This window comes from Sceloporus occidentalis, unplaced genomic scaffold (genome assembly GCF_023333645.1).
Source record: "Sceloporus occidentalis isolate IW3139 unplaced genomic scaffold, rSceOcc1.0.p SCAF_1, whole genome shotgun sequence".
Classification (NCBI taxonomy): Eukaryota; Metazoa; Chordata; class Lepidosauria; order Squamata; family Phrynosomatidae; genus Sceloporus; species Sceloporus occidentalis.
This window is the reverse complement of record NW_028316981.1, coordinates 182,164,045-182,184,401: the sequence shown is the minus strand read 5'-3', so window position 1 is coordinate 182,184,401 and position 20,357 is coordinate 182,164,045. Positions and strand designations below refer to the sequence as shown.

Sequence of the window (20,357 nt, the reverse complement as noted above, 5' to 3'; positions counted from 1 at the left end):
CAACAAGTGATGACCATAGGGAAGCTATTACTAAAATCCAAAGGATACCAGATATTGGGGACTAATCAAAGGCACCAGATCCCATTTGTTCTTGGAAGCTAAGCAGGGCCATCCCTGGTTAGTACTTGGATGGGAGATTGCCGACGAATCCCAGGTGCTGTGTGCTCTATTTCAGAGGAAGGAACTGGCAGAACCACTCTCGCGTATTCCTTGCCTAAGCAAATGCTGTGAAATTCATGGGGTCACCATAAATTAGCAGGCAACTTGAAAGCACATAAAACATATTTTCCCCCACTCTAGACGTCTTTATACTGTATAAAATAAAAATATTTTGTGGGAGGGTTACAAATGAACGAGGTTTGCTATCACCCACAGAATCCCATGAACGAAGCAGGGCAAATGGACAATAAAAGCTTCATCTGGAAGCAGCCCTGATGTCAGAATTTATTTTTCGCCATCTCCCTTTCCTTCACAAGGGGAAGGGAACCCGACAGCTGTGACAACCAGGACGATGGGAGGTGCCTGGGAGGAAGCTCCTCGATTCTTCAGGCTATAATTACTGCTGCAGAAATTCAAAACTGTTTGTAAATAAACTGGGAAAGCTGCATTTGGCAAATCACATTACTTGCGTTCTCCAGGAGCGGAGACATCACACTGAAAGACCACAGAGAGGAGATGCTGCTTGTTGAATAAGTGGATGATGCTTTAGAAGAGGAAATAAGAGCATATTTTCCAAATGGCTCAAACAGTAAGCCATGAAAGAGAACAGCGTATCTCCAGCAATACCAGATGAATGCAATCCTATTTATATTAATACCAGAGAAGGTGGCCCAGCAACACCAAGATCTATGAAGGAATACCAATACATTTTGTCTTTAGCCTTTATACAGTGGGACCTTTGTATCTGCAGGGGGATCTGTTTGCCCACCCCACCCCTGCAGATTCAAAAAAATGTGGGAGGGTTTGCTGTCCACAGATGCTAAAATCTGCGGATGGCAATGATGAGGTCTCACTGTGCAAGCATTTTAAAAAATACTGCTTGAGACATCCCATGATTAATTTCCCAAGGCACAGGTACAAACACACACTTCTATCTATGAGATTAATTACACTGGGGATCTATTATAACTGCCAGAGGTAAACTGAATATAGCAATTTTCTGATAAGGGGGTTAGGAGAGGCCAGAAAAGGGTTATCCCAGGAATGGCTACAGACAATCCCAGATCTCAGACACCTAAGCATGAGCACTTCCTCAATCAGAATTTATTTGGCTGTGCATTCCCTCCATTCTTTCAACTGTAGGGCAGGTACTATTTATTGTCATCATCTGGTTCCTTTGCTGTTGTTGTGTGCCTTCAAGTAATATCCAACTTATGACAACCCTAAGGTGAACCTGTCATGGGGTTTTCTTGGCAGAATTTGTTCAGAGGAGGTTTGCCATTGCCTTCCCCTGAGGCTGAGAGCATGAGACTTGCCCAAGGTCACCCCAGTGGGTTTTGTGCCTGAGCAGGGAATCGAACCCTGGTCTCCAGAGTTGTAATCCTACATTCAAACAACTATGCCATGCTGGCTCTGTCCAGTTCTGAAAAGCAAAAAATATGTTTTGATCACAGAAAGTAGAATGTTTCAAGTCTACAGTTTTGCGCACATGTACATTAAAATTAAGTTGGTTTAGATTTCCAGACATGGACATCAGCATTCAGAAGAAGAAAGCTTTCTCAGAGTATATGCAGCTGAAAGCTAAATTGTGATCGTAGTTTGGAGGAAGGAAAAAAATGGGACCATATCCAATACGTTTCCTTTCTGAACTGAGGCACAACTCTTTCATACCAAATGAGCTCCTCTCTTCCCAGACCACAAGGTGCGTGCATTTCTCCTTCCCTGCCACCCACAGAGCCTATACAAACAGCACAATGAGGCAGGCTGAATGCTCTCCTGCTGGGTGAACTTGGCTGGCAGTGGCATCACCACGCTCAGCCTTAAGGGGGATTTATCTCATCAGGTACAGATGTGCAGTAATTAAGCCAATAACAGCTTGAAGCCAACCATTTCAGGCAAACAACGTAAGTGGAAGAATTACCATAGGAACACATCAAGAGACAAAAACCCAACATTGTAAAAAGTTGGTGATATGAGTAGAGTCAGTAAAGCAGGCCCTTGGTATCTGTTGGGGTTTGGTTCCAGGACCCCCTGTGGATACCAAAATCCGTGGATGATCAAGTCTCATTAAATACAGTGGCATAATAAATGGCATCCCTTATATAAAATAGCAAAAGCAAGGTTTGCTCTTTGGAATAATATATATATCTGTGGATGCTTGAACCCGTGGATAAAGAATCTAGGACCTGTCCTGCACTTAAAAAATGGCTACACTAAGTTGTCGTCTACTCAGCTTTGGCTTATGGCAATCCTATGAATGAGAGACCTCCAAGATCCTCCCATCTTCAGCTTCAGATTGCTTAGGTTCCCAAACTCAGGGTTGTGACTTCTTTGATTCTGTCAATCAATCCCCTTGTAGTGAGCTCTTCCATTTTTCCTACTGCCTTCCACTTTGTCAAGCATTATAGACTTCATATAATGCTTCTCCAATGTGTCACACTATCTAATGATTTGTTTGACAGCCTCAATTCAGTCACCTAGTAAGAATTTAGATTTGCTTTGCTCTAAGACTCATTTTTATCTTTGTCTTGGTATCTGTAGAACTGTCTTCCACCACCTTACTACAAATGATCAGATTTTCTTCATTTTAGTTTTGTTTAATGTTAAGCTTTCACGACCACGTACAGAAACTGGAAATACTATGGCCTGAATGATTCTGACTTTGGTATCTGATGATATGTCTTTATGCTCGAAAATCTTACCTAGTTCTTTTATGGTTGCCTTTCCAAGTCTGTGCCAGTATATAGGAAATTTTGAAGTGCTTGCCATCCACTTTAAAGCTAAGTACAGTGTTCTATCCACATTTGCTCTCGTGAATGTGGAAAAATCACAAATAAAAAAACTATTCTTTTTACCCAAGAGAACACCTCTCTAGGAATCTCCAGGTCCTCCAGTGCAACTCTATGGTCAATATCTGCCAGCAGCTGATCACAGTCATGCTGGAGGACCTACAAATGCCTACAGAACTGTTTTCTCTAGGAACTTCTAAGTTTTCCACCACAACTCTATGGTCAACTTCTGGCAGAGTTACTGGAGGACCTAGAGATTCCTTGAGAGAACGAATTAATCAAAAGTGCAAATAATCCAATTGGCAAAAGTCAAAGCCACAAATGTGGAGGATCAATTGTAAATCATCTCTGGTCATTATTTTTGCCTTCCTTCAACTGTAAACCCTACTTTTGCATTTTCCTCTTTAACTTTCATCAGTAGTGGGCCAAGTAATTCTACAAGTAATATGGTGTCATCTGCATATACTCATGGTGCTATCTCAAAACTGACTCAGACACAACCCACTTTCCGCCCACACCATTATTCCTCCAGACACAAATGGAGGCCTGTAACTAGTTTACCCAGGTGGCAGAACTGAAAAGTTGAACATTAACTGCCACCTGACCTGGGTTTCCTGCTTGAGATCAGTTGTGGCATCTGCCAACGCCAACCAGTTTTCAGTTCCTTAATGTATTGAGGCAGCGGGCTGGGTGGTGGCGGTGGGGAGATAAAGCATGGCAAGTCCTTATCATAAAGTTAGTTTGGGATGACTGGGGAAATAACGCACGAATAGGAAAAGACCTTAACAGAGCAAGACTCAAAACCTCAAGTTCTGGGTAATGCAAACTCAGAGAAGTCTCTCATCTCCCTGAAACTGGCACAAGATTGCACAGGGCATGCTTATTTGGTTATGAGCTCTGTTCCACTCTGGTACTCAAAAGAAATTCCTCCCACAGACTTGAAGTCTGCCCACCTCTGCTCTAGAATGCCTCACAATCTTCTGTTCTTTCCATAAAAAGAACACTTTTCACACATCTCATATGCAGTCTAGCATCACCCTGAATAGGCAGCACCCAAGTGAAGGAACCTCTCTGTCACACTCTGGCAACACATAGAACATCCCAAGTTGTTCCAAGTCTAAAACAAATACAACATTAAATATTGATTGGCAAACATACCGTACCCAACAGCAGAGAGACTGAAATAACCAAATACCTATACAGAATTAATACAAACTTATTAGTACAAAAATAAAAGGAAGCATAGTCTATAATTTATAAAGCGGCATTTGCTTAATATATAATTCAGCAGCCTTGTAAGTTTAGTAGGGTATACAGTTGCTCGATATCACTGAGGCACTAACAGTTTTCCTCATTAACATCTTGCAAGTTTGCATCAAGGGAGCAACACACAACGATGGGATGTGTGTGACTGAGCAACCTGTATTATACAGAGTTAACCTGCTTGACTGGGTTTGCATCTGCACTGCAGAAATAACTGCCATGGCTCAATGCTATGGAATTCTGGGATTTGAGGTTTTGTGAGATAGCCTTCTCTGTCAGAGAGCTCTGGTGCCATAACAAACTATACAGCCCATAATTCCATAGCACTGAGCCATGGCAGTTAAAGAGCCATTGTGCATCAGAAAGCTTCAGGAAGGAGGTATAGGGAACTTCCGCTCATTGAAGATTCCCTATTTCTGGCAAGTAGTTACATCAAGTTTCCAGGATTTCCTCATCATTATTTTTTCTCTTTGAAGCCACTTCTGAGGCAAGCCAACTTCTAACAACTGGAAATTATTTCATTTCACTTTCAATTGATGATACAATGGGGATATCTTTATTAGGCCAGCCCAAAGCCACAAAATGACTTGCACCAGCTTTCAGAAAGCAAAGGCTTCTTCAAGCAAAAATGTTTTTAAAATATCATGCAGCGGAAGGGAATGTTAGTCACAGAGGCTATATGAAAAGGAAAAGTGGGAAGAAAGGGAAGAAATCTAGCAGCATCTTAGAGACCAACTACGTTAGCCTCAATGAAGCTGCTAGATTTCTTCTCCCACCACTTTCCTTTTTATGCTGAAAAGGACTAACACAGGTCCAAAATACACTGTAGAAATAATCCAGTTTGACACCACTTTAACTGTCCTGGTTCAATGCTGGGTAAATTCTGGGAACTGTAGTTTTGTGAGACATTTATCCTTCTCTGTCAGAGAGCTCTGGTGCCACAATAAACTACATTTCCCAGGATTCCCTAGCTCTGAGCCAGGGCAGTTAAAATGGCCTCAAACTAGATTATTTCTTTACTCTCTGACAAAATTCTTTATGTTGCTCTGAAATGGTATAAAGGAAGAATTTGTCCACACTGACACCAATGCTAGCTCAATGGTAGGAAATTCTGGAAAGTGTAGTTTGTTGTGGCACAACAAACTTCACTTCCCAGAATTCCATAGGATGGCACCATGGCAGTTAAAGCCATGTCAAACCGGTTTTTTTCTGCAGTGAGGATGCAAGCCTTTGAAATTAGGCCATATCTCCAACAGACATAGAATTAATTTGGGACAAAGGCAATAGAAGAAAGGCAACAAAATGTTGCTTCTCCATTTGAAAATATGAATCATCATGCTCCCCTTGAAACTACGCTTTCCTCTATCTATCATGAAACACAAGGGTTTTTTACAGGAAATGTGCAGTGGTTTATCAGGAAGTCTACACTGTCATGCTTGGAGATATATGTTGCCCACATAGCCCCTTTCTTTATGCCAAAATGACATGTAGACTCTGTGACTCTTGATGTCATCGTGTCCCTTCCCTTGATCACTTCTTTAGCATCCTTTCCTACTGAGGAAGGTTGCAAGCTTCCAAAGCTAATGCAGATAGTATTATGCTTTTTTTCTTTTTTAGTTAGTCTGAACTCCCCCTAGAAGCCAAAATGACATAACTGAGGTTGTCGTATTTTGGGCATATCATGAGATGACAGGACTCATTAGAAAAGACAGTAATGTTTGGTAAAATAGGAGGGCAGTAAGAAAAGAAGACCGCATTAAAGATGGATGGATTCTAACAAGAAAGCCATGGCCCTGAATATGCAAGAACTGAGCAGGGTTGTTGATAACAGATGACTTGGAGATCTTTCATCCATAGGGTTGCCTAAAGTCAAAGCAGACCTGACAGAGATTAAGAGCAACAACACAGGTATCAACGTAATATGGATAATGGAATTTGTTTTCTGGTCAATATGGCTACACCTGCATTTCTAAGGTGGGAGGTGTGTCCGCTAAGGTCTATTCTTCAAAAGCAAAGGTTAGGGACAGCAAAATCCCTACACTATTAAATATTATATTTTAATCTGCATTCTCAGCTCTATCATGAAGCAAATCAGTGGAATAAACTGGCCTGGGAGAGAATGGGATACTACTCCAGCCACTCCTACTACAGCAAGGTGTGCAGACCTACAAAGATTAACAGTAGCTACCTCCAAAATTAGGGTTGCCATATCCCGCCGGGGGGCGGGACAATCCCGGTTTGGGAGGGGCCAACCCGGTCCCGGTCCGGCGCCCAAACCGGGACGCCCCGCCCACCGCGGCCACCTCAGGCCCCGCGGCAGCTCCAAGGCCTTGCTGAGGCCTGGGAAGGCTCTCCACGGTTGGAGCTCCAGCCGCGGAGACGCTCCCTCCCGGGCCCCAGCGAGGCCTTCAAGGCGGCTCCGCGGTTGGAGCTCCGGCCGCGGGGTCCTCCAAGGCCTGCGCGAGGCCAGGGAGGAGGAGGAGGAGGACAAGGTTTAAAAATCTAGGACTTTTTTTTTTTAATTTCCTAGCCAGGAAATTAAAAAAAAAAAAAATCCTACATTTTCAAACCTTGTCCTACATTTGTCCCGGTTTGGAGGTCCTCCATTATGGCAACCCTATCCAAAATCCCCTTTTCAGCCTTCAAGAACATCAAAACAAAGGAACCAACTGTATGTAATGCACAACATGAATGCAACAGTATTCTGGAATCTATACATATCCACAACACAGAACAGAGGTGGAAAATACTGGTATATAGCCATTAAATTATTCTGGCTGAGTCTTTTGAGGAAGAGTTTGGGATTTCATCTCCCAAATGTTTTAGCCAGCAAGGTCAATGGTAAAGAACTATGAGTACTATTGTCCAAAATATCTGGACTATCGGCTTCCATTCCAGATATAGATAAATCAGGATGAGATGATCTCGCTGCTATCATCACCATGCAAAGCGGTGCTTCTTAAGCTATCTGCTGTGGCGGATTGGGAGGGTTCTTTTTCCTCCAGTGAACCAGGGATTGGTACTATATTTGCGCCCACTGGCTACAACTGCTTCTTTCTTTCCAGGATAAGTACCACAGACCACCAACCAACAGGCAAACACTGGCCCACAGGCCACTGCTTTAAGTAGTACTGACATAAAGGATTTCTGACTACTTCAGAAGGAAATCGAATGGTTACAATTACAGGATTTACCATACCAAGATGTAGTGCCTGCTTTTTTTTTAAAGAAAAGATGAATGTATGGAAGAAACAAACCTATTTATGAATATTAGCCATGTGGCATTTATGGTGTCTCATCTTGCTGTGCATTAGACAACATACAGAATTAAATAATTTAAATACAATATTAAAACTACAAGGGCAGAGAGCAAAAGAAAATATGTTGATTTAGAAGACCTAACTGAGTGTTGACCTCAGAGGCAATATATGTTATCAGATACTGGGAGAAATAACAGGAAGGGTAAGAGACTTCAGTGCCCTGCTTAGGGACTTTCCAGGAACACTGGCCTGGTCACTGCTAGAAAGGGAATGCTGAACTGGATAGACTCCTGCTTAGTCCAATTTAGCAGAGTTTTCCTCACTGAAAATTGTACTCTTGCATACAAGTACTACTGGGTAGAATCCAACTATTGTCCCTCTGCAGATAGGAAGATCTGTAGAAAGGCAGGGCTAGATTAGAGCAAAAGAGACTACTAATCTTAATCAGATTGGGAAGTTTTGTTTCTCATAACGGCTCTAAATCAGTGCTTCTCATGCTATCTGATTTCAGGGACTGGCAATTATCCCAATGAGCCAAGCACTAAATTTGTGCCCCTTGTTTTCCTTTTTCTTAGGACTTTTTCACACGGGGAAAATTGGAAGGTTAACCGAGGGTCGATCCGGAGTCATCCATGGTATTTCACGTAATTTCACCAAAAAAAAAAAAAAAAAAAAAAAAAAAAAATCAAACAACGCCAAACGCAATCAGAAGGCAATCCAAACGCAATTGTGGGTCATCCCAGAAATGGCTGCATTCGGAAAACTACTGAATTTATAAATCCTTTTCCATAGTGAATTTGAAGTCAATTCGAATTTGTGTTAGTATGAAATGCATCTCTAGTTCAGTCATGAGATTTCCCCTCCTTAGAAACAGACTACAATTCAAACACCCCATGATACGGTCTGGCATAAGTCTGAAACGATTTGAAGGTACAGAGCAACAATATAAAAACTCAGTTTAATGCTCTGGCAGGAAATGTTTCCAAACACGAGGAAGAGGAAGGGGTGGTGATTGGTCTTTTTGGCTGGCTTCCAGATGTGATCCTGTCCTCCCTGCGCAGGTGCAAACATGTTAATTCGAAACTGATGGGTATGTGCACATGTGATAAATGCATTCGCATTGCTTTCTCTTTGGAATGGATGCTGTGTTGTCTTTGTGTGCAATGAGCTGGTACGTAATTTTCGTGCATTTTCGAATTGGCCCCACTTTGCTCTTCTTTTGGGATGGTGATACATTCCTCCCATGTGAAAAAGTCCTTAGAAACTTGCCAAGGACCAGCAGCCAAAACCTCAGGGACCATAACCAGTCCAAAGACTACCCCTTTGAGTAGTACTGTGCTAAAGCAATCCCTTCTCTATCTCTGCTTCTGTCGAGCAATTGTCTTTGTATGTGCCCTTATCTGTACTGTATTGGTTTTAACATTTGTATGCTGGCATGGAGTCCCTTTTTGGGAAAGGGTGAAGTGGGCACACACAAAAAGTCCTACCAGGGATCCCAGGTACCACCTGTTTGGATCCCTCCAATGTAATCCAAATGCTATTAACACATGTGAGCGTGCTGGTTGTGCCTGAAGCTTTTCTACAGCAGCCTCTGCTACTCAGATGGGCAGGCTGAGCTTCCCTCTCAGCTGAAGCCTGAAGTCAAGGTCATTTTGACAGCAGTTGGGGCAGGAAGGCTGCTTAGAAAAGGGAGCTGCCAGTTGCAGCTGCCATTATATAAGTCAGATGTAATCTGTACCAGGCTAGGGCATAGCAACAGAACACACAGGCATTAATGGTTCTGCAGAGTAAGTCAAAATGAGGGTTAAACAGTTTGGCCTGCAAGCCTCACGCCCACACGTCCTGTGCCTCTATCTTCTTCTTCCTGTCTGTAACAGACATCTTTGCTGGCTGGTTCCAAAACAGCTCCTGTCTCCAGATTCTGGGAATTCCCTATTCATACTTCCACCTGAACTTCAAGGTGTATCAGCCCAGCAGAGAGTCAGTCTCTGCTCTGAAGGACATTGCTCAGCAACTGGAAAGAGGTAAAGCTTTTATCTCCAGGCCTGATAGTACAGAAACCTCCTAAGGACCTCACAGCACTCATCCTACAAATGAACCTAGGCCTAGGGCAATGAACCATATTATATAGAGGCCAGCCCAATTCTCAAGGAGGAGACACACCTTCATCACTTCAAAGGAGAAACAAAGCTTTACTCCATATGTCTGCAGTCCAGTTCATGGGCACTTTTTTGTTAGTCTAATACCCACTTTACAGGATTTTCCCCATGGTTTCATCACCTTAGAACCATACCTACCTGAAATAAACAACCCTCAAATTGTATGGATTGGATAGCCACACATTCTCATGCCCAAATTCAAATCGGTACAAAAAAGACATACATGCATAAATCCATCAACCAACAGCCTTTACTGTCTACTTGTCAATATTATCACACATACCCCACACTCTCACTGGATGCTTGTTCCATCTAATATTCTTTCCCTCTTCCTAGCCCAGGGTATCTTCTTCTTGCTCCACACTGTCAGAAATTTGATGGGGGAAAGAGAAGGGAGGGAAGGGGGAGGACTCTGGTTCTTCTGGCAATATCAGGAGGTCTGGAATTTCACTTCGCAAAGCCAAAATGTCTTTTGTGGCCCTGACAGTTTCCCCCAGATTCCCAAATATTTTATTTATTAGCATCCTTTCATTTCACCACTTTTGAATGCTGGAAGGCAAGATAGGGACACACATCGAAGGGTGGGTTGGGGCTAATGCCACAATAGGTCTCCTCACTCCAGTGTTTTATGTAGAGAGTAGAAAATCTGCAATCTTGGCTCCTGAGTGTCCGACGCAGTGACCCAGACTTTCTCCCAAGTGTTTCCAGCTCCAATGGCTATTTTCCTAAAATGGTAGAGCCCCTTGTGTGAACCATAGGAACAGGGGTTTCTGACAGTGGTGGAGCAAGAAGAAGAATGAATGAAATTTAAAGTTCCTTTCCTTAGATCACTCACAGGAGTGAAGAGAGAGAAAAGGGGGACCTGAAGGAGGACAGAACAAAACACATTCCATGTTACTAAAGCAGCCAAATCAAAATGGGTGTAGATTTTTTTGGTAATGTAGACAATCCCTAGACTGAAGGAAAGGGGACTGTAGGAAAAGTCAGAAGAAATTTACAAGAAGAAGAGGAGGCCAAGATCCTCATTTAGACCTTTAGAGATCAAACAATTTCATTTTAATATTCACTCTACCTCTTTTTAAAACAGTATCCTCTCATCATTACTATTCACCTTTTCTAGAGCCAAAAATGTGACAGCCCTAAATCTTTGTATAGTGCAAAAAGAACCCAGTTTTTCACCTTCAGCCTTTCTTCTATAATATGCAAGTACTGTAATATTCATTTGCCTTACAGGCATATTGGGGGAAAAAGAAACAAATCTTGCTGAGATAATGACTGTTTAACCACACAGTACAATTTTCAGTACCCTAAAGCCAGTGTGGCATAGTGGTTTGGGGGTAAGACTATGACTCTGGAGACCAAAGTTCAAATCCCAGCTTGGCCATGAAACTCACTGGGTGACCTTGGACAAGTTACACACTTTCAGCCTAAGAGGAAGGCAATGGCAAACCTCTTCTGACCAAACATTGCCAAGAAAACCCCGTGACAGGTTTAGCTTGTGTGTTGTATGCCTTCAAATCATTTCTGACGTATGGTAATCTTATCATGGGATTTTCTTGGAAAGATCTGTTCAGAGGAAGTTTGCCATAGCTTTTCCCCAGAGAGAGTGTGACTTGCTCAAGTTCACCCAGTGGGTTTCATGGCTGAGTGGGGATTGAAACCTAGTCTCCAGAGTTGTACTCCAACTACACTTAGGGTCAACCATAAGTCAGAAACTACCTGAAGACACAGAACAACAACAACAAACTGTGAACTGCCACTGAGTCTGCCACTGTTATGACTTCTTTGGGACTGCCCTGGTGAAGTCTTCTGTCAAGCATCTTTCTTTCCAGTAAACCTCAATATCGTTTCTGGATGTTTTCTTCTCTAGCTCACCGCCACCAACTCACCTTTTGGAACAAAAACCTGAGGTGTCAATGGCCAGAAAAACAGCCTTGTGGAATCACACTTTACCCTGATTTATTGTAGAGCCACCCCTAGCAAACAAAGGTCACAAGCCAGTTCCAGAATTATGTCTATAATAATACAAATGTGTGTAACACCAAGGGGAGGGGGGGATGTCAGTGCAGGGTATCCTAAAAAACTCTCAATGAAATACTAACATGAAGAAAACTGAAAAGCAAAATAAAGGAAAAAAGAGTCACATAATTGATAAAACCAGCGTCACATAGCTGGCTCACACACCTCTAAAACCACAGTGAGGGGCAAGGCCCAGTTTAGGACAGCCACAATTACCACGCAGATGGAAAAGTGAAGAGCAGAATTGTTAAAGTGGTGCAGAGATAGTAGCCATTGTATCGCAAAAAAGGGACAACACATCCATTGAGAGGTAATGTGATGGTCAGAATCAAACTTACGAGTTTTCAGCCAAGTCAAGAAGCTGATTTGCTAACCACGGTCATGGTTAACTGTTCAGATTTCTCTGGATTAGGTGACAGCACTAAGAAAAACAGAGTACTGTAGCAATATTACTCTATTATTTATTTTCAAAATGTATGCCCTGCCTTCCCAGAAAATATTAAAGGCAGTTTGTAATACAAGAAAAAAACAAGCAAATAAATTAATCCGTTTATAGAAAGAGGTTTTACGCTATAAACAGAAAGTTACTTCCCTGGGAAAATCTCGCACTTGTAAAATACTTCTTTAATAAGGGTTTTTTTTTCATTTTAATTACTTTTTATTTACTTACTTTAATTACTTTTTATTAGAGACGGGGTTAAAACTAGACATTGGAAGATTGTTCAGAAATCTGACAACTACACCTGTTTAGCTCAAAGAAAACAAATACACATGTCCTCTTGGCCTCAGAGAAAAAGCTTCAAAGACTCTAAAAAGGCATACAGGTTGAGTCTCCCTCATTCAAAATGCTTGGGGCCAGGAGTGTTTTGGATTTTGGATTTTTTTTCAAATTCTGGAATATTTCCACATACATAATCATATATCTTCGAGTTGGGACCGAAGTCTAAACATCAAATTCATTTACGTTTCATGTACACCTTATACACATAGTCTGAAGATAATTTTATACACAATCTTCTATAATGATTTTGTTAATGAAACCATGTTTGTGTACAATGAACCATCAGAAAGCAAAGTCTCTATGTCAGCCACCCGCATGGACAATTTTGCAATATTTTGAACTTTCAGATTAGGGATACTCAACCTGTATTGCCATCTTGTTAAAAATGCATGTGTTAAATCTAAATCTGTAACCACTAGAAAATGCAGGTTCAAGAAAAAAGGGAATAATCAGGCTACAGAAATGTTAGCCTAGCCTAGATACTTGTCAGCAAAACAGAATTTCCACCAGCACCACCCCAAACCCCCCCACACACTGCCAAGCAAACCCTCTAAAAGAAACAGCTTCTGTAAGGAACATTAAAACAAAATGTATCTGTTCAGGAAAGCAAGGGGAATTCTCAGACTTAATACCATTTCCTTTGCAGCTGAAATGCTTACATCAGCCCTGGAAGAAATGATGTAACCACTTCAACTTAAATGTGGCCGTCATGACACTTTCCTTCTTGCATTTCCTAACTTGTTTTCTCTGGACTCACAAATGGGGTGCCTTTTAAATTAAGGCTATTTATTTATGATTGTTTAAGAATACAAGCAAGTTTGAGGGATGGCCTCAGATCATATGGCACTATATGGGATCACTTGTTTGACTAAATCCCAACCACAAGTACACACTCACTGCAAGAAGTGACAACTGACAGACATGTGGCTAGGAACAAGGCGCTGAGGGAACATATCTATAAATATTTCCCCTGCCAAAAGTCCCTGGATGCAGCTTCATATATACTGTGGAAGGATGCTACTTTCACTTTAGGAATAGTGCCATTCTATCCAGAGGGCCCTTCTGCATTTTATTAGCGCAGAAAAAACAATACCATGTTAGTCTAATTTCTTAAAGTACAGTTTTAGCCTATCTTCTACACAACCCATAGTGACATGCCCATGTTTCCAGTGTCCTTAGTGCCCAGAGTGCTCTCATTATCGTTTTCATCTCTTCAAACTCATAATATACTGGGTGTATGTGTGTGTGTATATACTATGTTATGAGTTTGAAGAGATGGAAACCATAATGAGAGCACTCTGGGCACTAAGGACACTGGAAACATGGGCATGTCACTATGGGTTATGTAGAAGATAGGCTAAAACTGTACTTTAAGAAATTAGACTAACATGGTATTGTTTTTTCTGCCATATATATGACATACATATCCAGCTGTTTCCACAGTTTCCTTAGCAATATGCTTCACCTGTCTATTATGACTACTTTCCAATGATTTTACAAAAGCCAGTCTACCTATTTCAAGAATGTACAACACTTAAAAATGTTCATCTGGTGGTACACAATGGTTAGAATCATAGAGTTGGAAGAGACCGCAAGGGCCATCCAGTCCAACCCCCTGCCATGCAGGAAATCTAAATCAAAGCATCCCCGACAGATGGCCATCCAGCCTCCACTTAAAAAGCTTTAAGAAAGGAGACTCAACTACACTCCAAGGAAGGAGTGTGTTCCACTGTCGAACAGCCCTTACTGTCAGGAAGTTCCTCCTAATGTTGAGGTGGAATCTCTTTTCCTGTAGCTTGCATCCATTACTCCAGGTCATAGTCTCTGGAGCAGCAGAAAACAAGCTTGCTCCCTCCTCAATATGACATCCCTTCAAGCATTTAAACAGGGCTATCATATCACCCCTTAACCTTCTTTTCTCCAGGATAAACATCCCCAGTTCCCTGAGTTGTTCCTCATAGGACATGGTTTCCAGATTGTTAACACACACACACACACACACGGGTCCCTAGCCAAACTGATCTAATTTCATACAGGAACTACAACCATTTCCCAGCACTTTGATCACATGTCATAAGTCTTCTCTTCGAAAAAACATAATCTCGTACTCCTTTTTCATACATCTCACTTTTCTAGCTAATAAATGCTGCTATGCAGCCATCTGAAAACAATGCATTTTATAATTTGCTGTCACTGAAAAGCACAAACCCTTAGTAAAAAAGAAAATGATTTAACAGCAACCTTTCCCCAAACCCTATACACTACTTCCAGAATTTTCCCTTATGCTGTAGAGTTCTATTCCACTTCATTATAAAATCTCTATTTTCTCAATCTTGAAAATTTAGTAATATTTTTTCCATTTGATACTATTCACGCTTCAAATATTCCATCCCACAATATCAAAACTCCCTCTCTTGTCTATTTAAAAACATTTTATCAGTATATATCAGAGAATAAGGGAAATTTGCTATTTTCATTTTTAAAATTATTTAAAAAAAATTTTTGATTGTTACTGTGAATAAATAACAAAGCAAATAAAACAAGCTATAACTTTACAGTGAGGTTATCGCAATATCATAATTAAGTCATATTTTCACTGCAGATAGGTAGCATTTCTGTTGTTACGCAGTTCACGAATCTGCACAGACGCCCTTAAGAACAGTATTCTGGCCGATCCAAATGACATATTCCCTAGGATCTCAAATGGCAGGGTGCACTCTCCCATGATAGTTTCTCAAGGGGTGCATTAACATCAGGCACTGATTAGCTTACCTTCTAGAGTTGGGAGATGCTTAGAAAGATAATTTTTAAAGCATCAGATTGCATGGAAGGGATGAGAGTAGAAGAGAAAGAAGCGAGTGTCAGGGTGTGGCGGAGAGGCTGGGCTCAGTGTGTGAGTAGTGGTGGTTTAGGAGGAGGTTAGAGAAAAAGTCAATGCTGCACACGCTCTCTCAATTTAAAGGACCATTAAAGACCAGTCTCTTCCACCAGGCTCATCCAGGTGATTTTTAAATTGTGAATTTTAAATGATGAATTTTAGATGTAAATTGTTTTAATATGTGTATATCTTATTTGTGTTTTAACTCATGTTGTTTGTTTGTTAATTGTTGTTGTCCCCTACCTTGATCTATAGGGAAAGGTAGGTAAGAAATAATATTTATTATTGTCGGTATCGTTATTGTTGTGTTGTGAGTTGCTTCATGCCCATTCCTCTGCCAACCCTTTACCAAAGCTGGCTGCTGTGTGCACATTCATAGAGCAGCTGGCTTTGGTAAGTGGTTTGCCTCTTCAGCAGTCACCGCCCCAACAATTTCTCCCAATGCATGCGCTTTGGGAGAAATGGCTGAAGCAACATTCAATCACCACTCCAGTATTTCTATGAACACATGCACTTCCAGAGAAATGGTTAGAGCAATGGTCGCTTGCTCTCCCCAAACCATTTCACGGCGTTTTCCAGATTTTGTGGGGCATATGAAACGTAAATGAACATCATGTTTAGACTTGGGTCCCATAAGGTATTTCATCATGTATATGCAAATATTCCAAAATCGGGGGGGGGGGGGGGGGGAATCCTAAATCCCCAAACACTTCTGGTCCCAAACATTTTGGATAAAGTATACTCAGCCTGTATATGAATAAAAATGAGATATCTGGAGTTGTTTTGTACCACATACATATTCTTGACTCCTACCTAAGATAGGTATTAATTATATGTGGTCAGCATAGTATTGTTCCTTACTTCTTTATGTCAGATGTTTAATGTTTATTACAACTGGCACTAAATTCCCCAAATTCTCCTTTATTTAACTTTTAAATCCATGATTTACTTGTCTCATAATTAATTTTGATATCTGAAATTCTTAACCCACCCTTTATTTGCCAGGATACTGTTAATTCTAGTCTTCTTTCCACTCCACATAATCCTTTTTTTAAATCTGGTATTTTCCCTTATCATTGATAAGTGATATTCACAAACAAATTCATAAAATTAATTTACGGAAGAAACTATAGCACTGCTGTATATTATTACATAACCCTCATATAATCCTAATTTATATTCTTTACTCATGATCTGTGGTTCAAGCGCAACAGTAAAAACATTAAACATTCCTCTATTTAAATTATAAACACTTCTGAATTTCCTTTATTAATATTTAATATGTGTTATACCTTGCTTTTCAATTAATATTGGTTTCCAAGACTATACTCAGTTAAGCCTGTCTCTCAAAGAAGTTTAAAATTAAAATGTGTAAAAATGCAGAAAGAAGAACTATCTTTAGTTCCAAGGGGAAAAGGCAGAAAGGGATTCAGATGGGACTCAGGAGCTGATTGTTAGTAAAATGTGGCCTACCAAAGACAGCTATCCCAATGATTTGCAGAGTCTTCTAGTCCCTGGAAGATATTATAATAAATTAAGTCACAGTATCATGTCAATGATCCATTAACCCATGGGATCATGACTGGTACAGCTTCAAATTAAGACACAAGAAACAGGGCAGGTAATGAACAATCCATCCCTTGCCAGTAGAAGTCAATAAAACCCAAAGTGAGTAACTGCACGATCTAATCGACTTCATCAGTCATTGCTGTATACTCGCGCTACTGTAATATATTCATTCTGGCTTAACCAATTTGTAAACCATATTATCCTTACTGCATTTTATGGCAACAAAGTCCTCAGCTCTATTATTTTCCTCCCGAATAAGCGTTTTCCCAGCTACTTTTCAAAACTGCTGCCTATTAATTTTATTGGATGCCACTTATCTTTGTGTCTTGCCAGCAATGTTGTTGTTGTCATGCTGGCTCTCATACTCAAGATCTGTATAGTCATTTTTGTAACCCTTAACAAGACTGGATTTCCTAGGGATTGCATGGGCCATACTTATGCCAGGCAAGCAATACCATAGCACACCCTTCATTTGTCCCAGTTTTACTGGGACAGTCTCAATTAATCCTCTGTTCGCCTACTTTTTCAGATGCTTTTAAAATGTCCCAGTTTCTCACTCCTCCTCCCACGTCCCTCCTTTGTTCTCCTCTTACTTCAGTTGTTACAAACTGAGTCCAATGTGCAAAAGTAATTTGCGCTCAATTATCACAACAGGGACAAAAGGAGGGGACATAATCTTGCCCTTCCCTGGGAACTAAGGCAAAAGCAAATCATTGTAATTCCTTCTATCTTGTTCTTTCTTATTAATAACTTTTACCATCTTAAACACACTTGTATGTTGCTTGGCCACACGTGTCCTAAATCTATTAAATGTTGGAGGGTATGCCCTAAATATTTATCAAGCTCAATTTCATCTGTGTTTAAGCATACAAAATGCAGTTTTAAGACCATTTTTGTAGGTTCTTGGGTAATCTGTTCATCTACACATTAATGGGTATTTCTTCTGGACTTTCAAAACAACCACTTGGCTGATTGCTGGTTGTTTCACTTAGACATTAGTCATAGCAATGGCCTATTAAAATATTTATGCATTAAACTGTTTTAGATTTAATATCAAAATGGCAATCCCTGGTACAGAACAACTGATTTACCAAGACTTTGCAAACTGAATAATAGCTCAGATCTGCAGAGTGAAGGTGGAGGGGTGAAGTCAGGAAATAGGCCTGAGTTTGCTAATAGATCAGGCACAGTTTGACTGGTAGCAGAAGCCAAGAAGAGCACTGGTGAAGTTACACTGATCCTGAAAACATTTTGCAGTTACAGCTAATTTAAGACAAGGTGGGGGAAAGGGGCAATAGGCTGAGAGGTGAAAGAATACTCTTACAGGCAGAGAAAGAAGTACTGAAGGAGTTACAAATGGGGTAGAAATTAACAAAATACTGTACTTATTCCCAGAAGAAAAAAGAGGAAGATCCTCTCTCTTTCTCTCTCTCTATATATATTCCAACAATGCATCACAATTATTTGGTGGGGTTTCCCTGATTTCCTGCCTTATGATGTGAATCATCAGAGTTCTTTATTATGATGATATTTATTTTAAATATTTTCAAATCACTTTCAATGACCATACACTCAAGTTGGTAGATATACATACGATAACATTTTTAAAAAACAAAATCGATCAACAAGCCAGGAAAAGAAAAGCAGCCACTGTTAAACTTTGTTATTTTAAAATCATGACACATTTCAACTAAATTAATTTCCATGACATGGAATTCCAAAATGAAGAAACTGCCACTGTCTCTTGTTTAGAAGAACAACAAAGCACCGTCTCTAGCAGGCCAGACAGCAGGGTGTCAGAAGTCAACCAACAGTTTGAAAAAATCCTCTATTACTATGGTTTGAACACTGTTTTTAGATGGTTTCTCCCTCCTCACAAAAGGGACTTTAACACAACAGGTTACTTAAAATACATCATATATGCATACCCATGTAATTACCGTACATATTTAATTTCAGAGCACCTGAAAGGAGGATAATGAAACGTTTTGCCACAGTACAGTATATATTTTTGTTTTGCTAGTCAGCCTAATAATTCAGTCTCTTCCGCATCAGTTAGGCTAACAAAGTTTAAAAATCACTTTTCCACACTTTGAGCCAATCATAATGGTTGGGCAGCCTCATACAAGTGCAGATAGTCCTTCAGGTTATTTGCCCCAAGCCATTTATAGCTTTAAAGTCATCTGCTAGCACCGATCATACTTTTCTATCCAAATTACCAGATTTCCTCACTCATAGTGTTACCAGGATTAGGCCTCAAATAATCCGTGTCATCCATAAATAAATCATGATTCACAATCTAAAGAAGAAAATGTTCACAAATATATACAGCCCCATTGGCTTTGCAGATTATACAAGTAAAATATCACCTCGAACTACGTACATGGGGATAAACCACAGCAAGGTAACACAGCAGTCGTTGCTTCTGAAAGTACAGCCAGAATTGGCAGAGAACTGCCACCCATTTCATTATTCTCATTTTGTAATTGAAGCACAGCAGGTCTTGCCCTGGGTTACGCAGAAAGCTTTTAAATTACGTTGTTCAGTTTTGATTACCTTACAATTAGCACAGCTTATTCTGAAGAAATCAAAGAGGGGAGGAAATAGTTTACAAGGACAATTCCTTGGTTTACAACACTTTAGGGTTATCTCTTCTAGGAGCCAGAATCCAGGAGAAGTAAAACAGGATGTGCATATATTGTTCTTGGCATTGCTCTCTATATGGTGATTACAGTGGGCCTTTGGTATCTGCTGTGGTTTGGTTCCATGTATATCAAAATCCATAGATGCTCAAGTCCCATTAAATACAATGGCATAGTAAAATGGTGTGTCTTAAATAAAATGGCAAAATCTAGTTTTGCTTTTGGAGATGTATATATTTTTTAAATATTTTCAAACAGTGGATGGTTGAATCTGTGGATAAAGAATCCGTGGATATGGAGGGCCAAGTGTACTACTTTTAAAGCGAGGAGACACAGAAGCATACATACAGCCACAAACATATACTACATGAAACAATGACTGCCTGTTTAATCACAACAAAGAAATAAAACATTTCAGCCTATTTTGCCATTCAATGGAATGTATCCAGCTCTGTGTGTCCATACACACGTGTGCCTTCAGGCCTCCCCTTTATGGCAACACCATGAATTTCATAGGGTTTCCTTAAGCAAGGAGGACTCAGAGGTGGACTGCCATTGCTCACCTCTGAAATCTAGCCTACAACACCTGGTATTTGTTGGTGGTCTTCCACCCAAGTACTAACCACAGCTGACCTGATTTAGCTTCCAAGATCAGATGGGATCTGGTGCCTTGCTTTAAATGGGGCTGCAATTCACACTGGAAGCACAAGATGGCACTGAAGACCTGAAAAACAAGGTTCATCTTTCCTAAAATAACATTATCCAAGAATTCAGGCCCAGCCACAGCGACTTGGCCATTTTTGGATTAGATATCCTCCCCTCTCTTTTTATTTAAATT

At 40.5% G+C, this 20,357-nt stretch overlaps 1 protein-coding gene and 1 long non-coding RNA gene across 3 annotated transcripts in view; one reads left to right on the top strand and one right to left on the bottom strand.

Annotated features, from left to right (window-relative positions):
* The window catches only part of LOC149322969 (uncharacterized), a 74,922-nt gene extending 66,799 nt beyond the window's left edge, over positions 1–8,123 (top strand). The window contains exon 3 of the long non-coding RNA XR_016272325.1: positions 8,047–8,123. This is a non-coding gene — a long non-coding RNA (uncharacterized LOC149322969). The remainder of the gene's footprint in view (positions 1–8,046) is intronic.
* MECP2 (methyl-CpG binding protein 2) overlaps positions 1–20,357 on the bottom strand; it is a 97,977-nt gene that overhangs the window by 14,494 nt on the left and 63,126 nt on the right. The gene's annotated exons all lie outside the window — the stretch shown is intronic.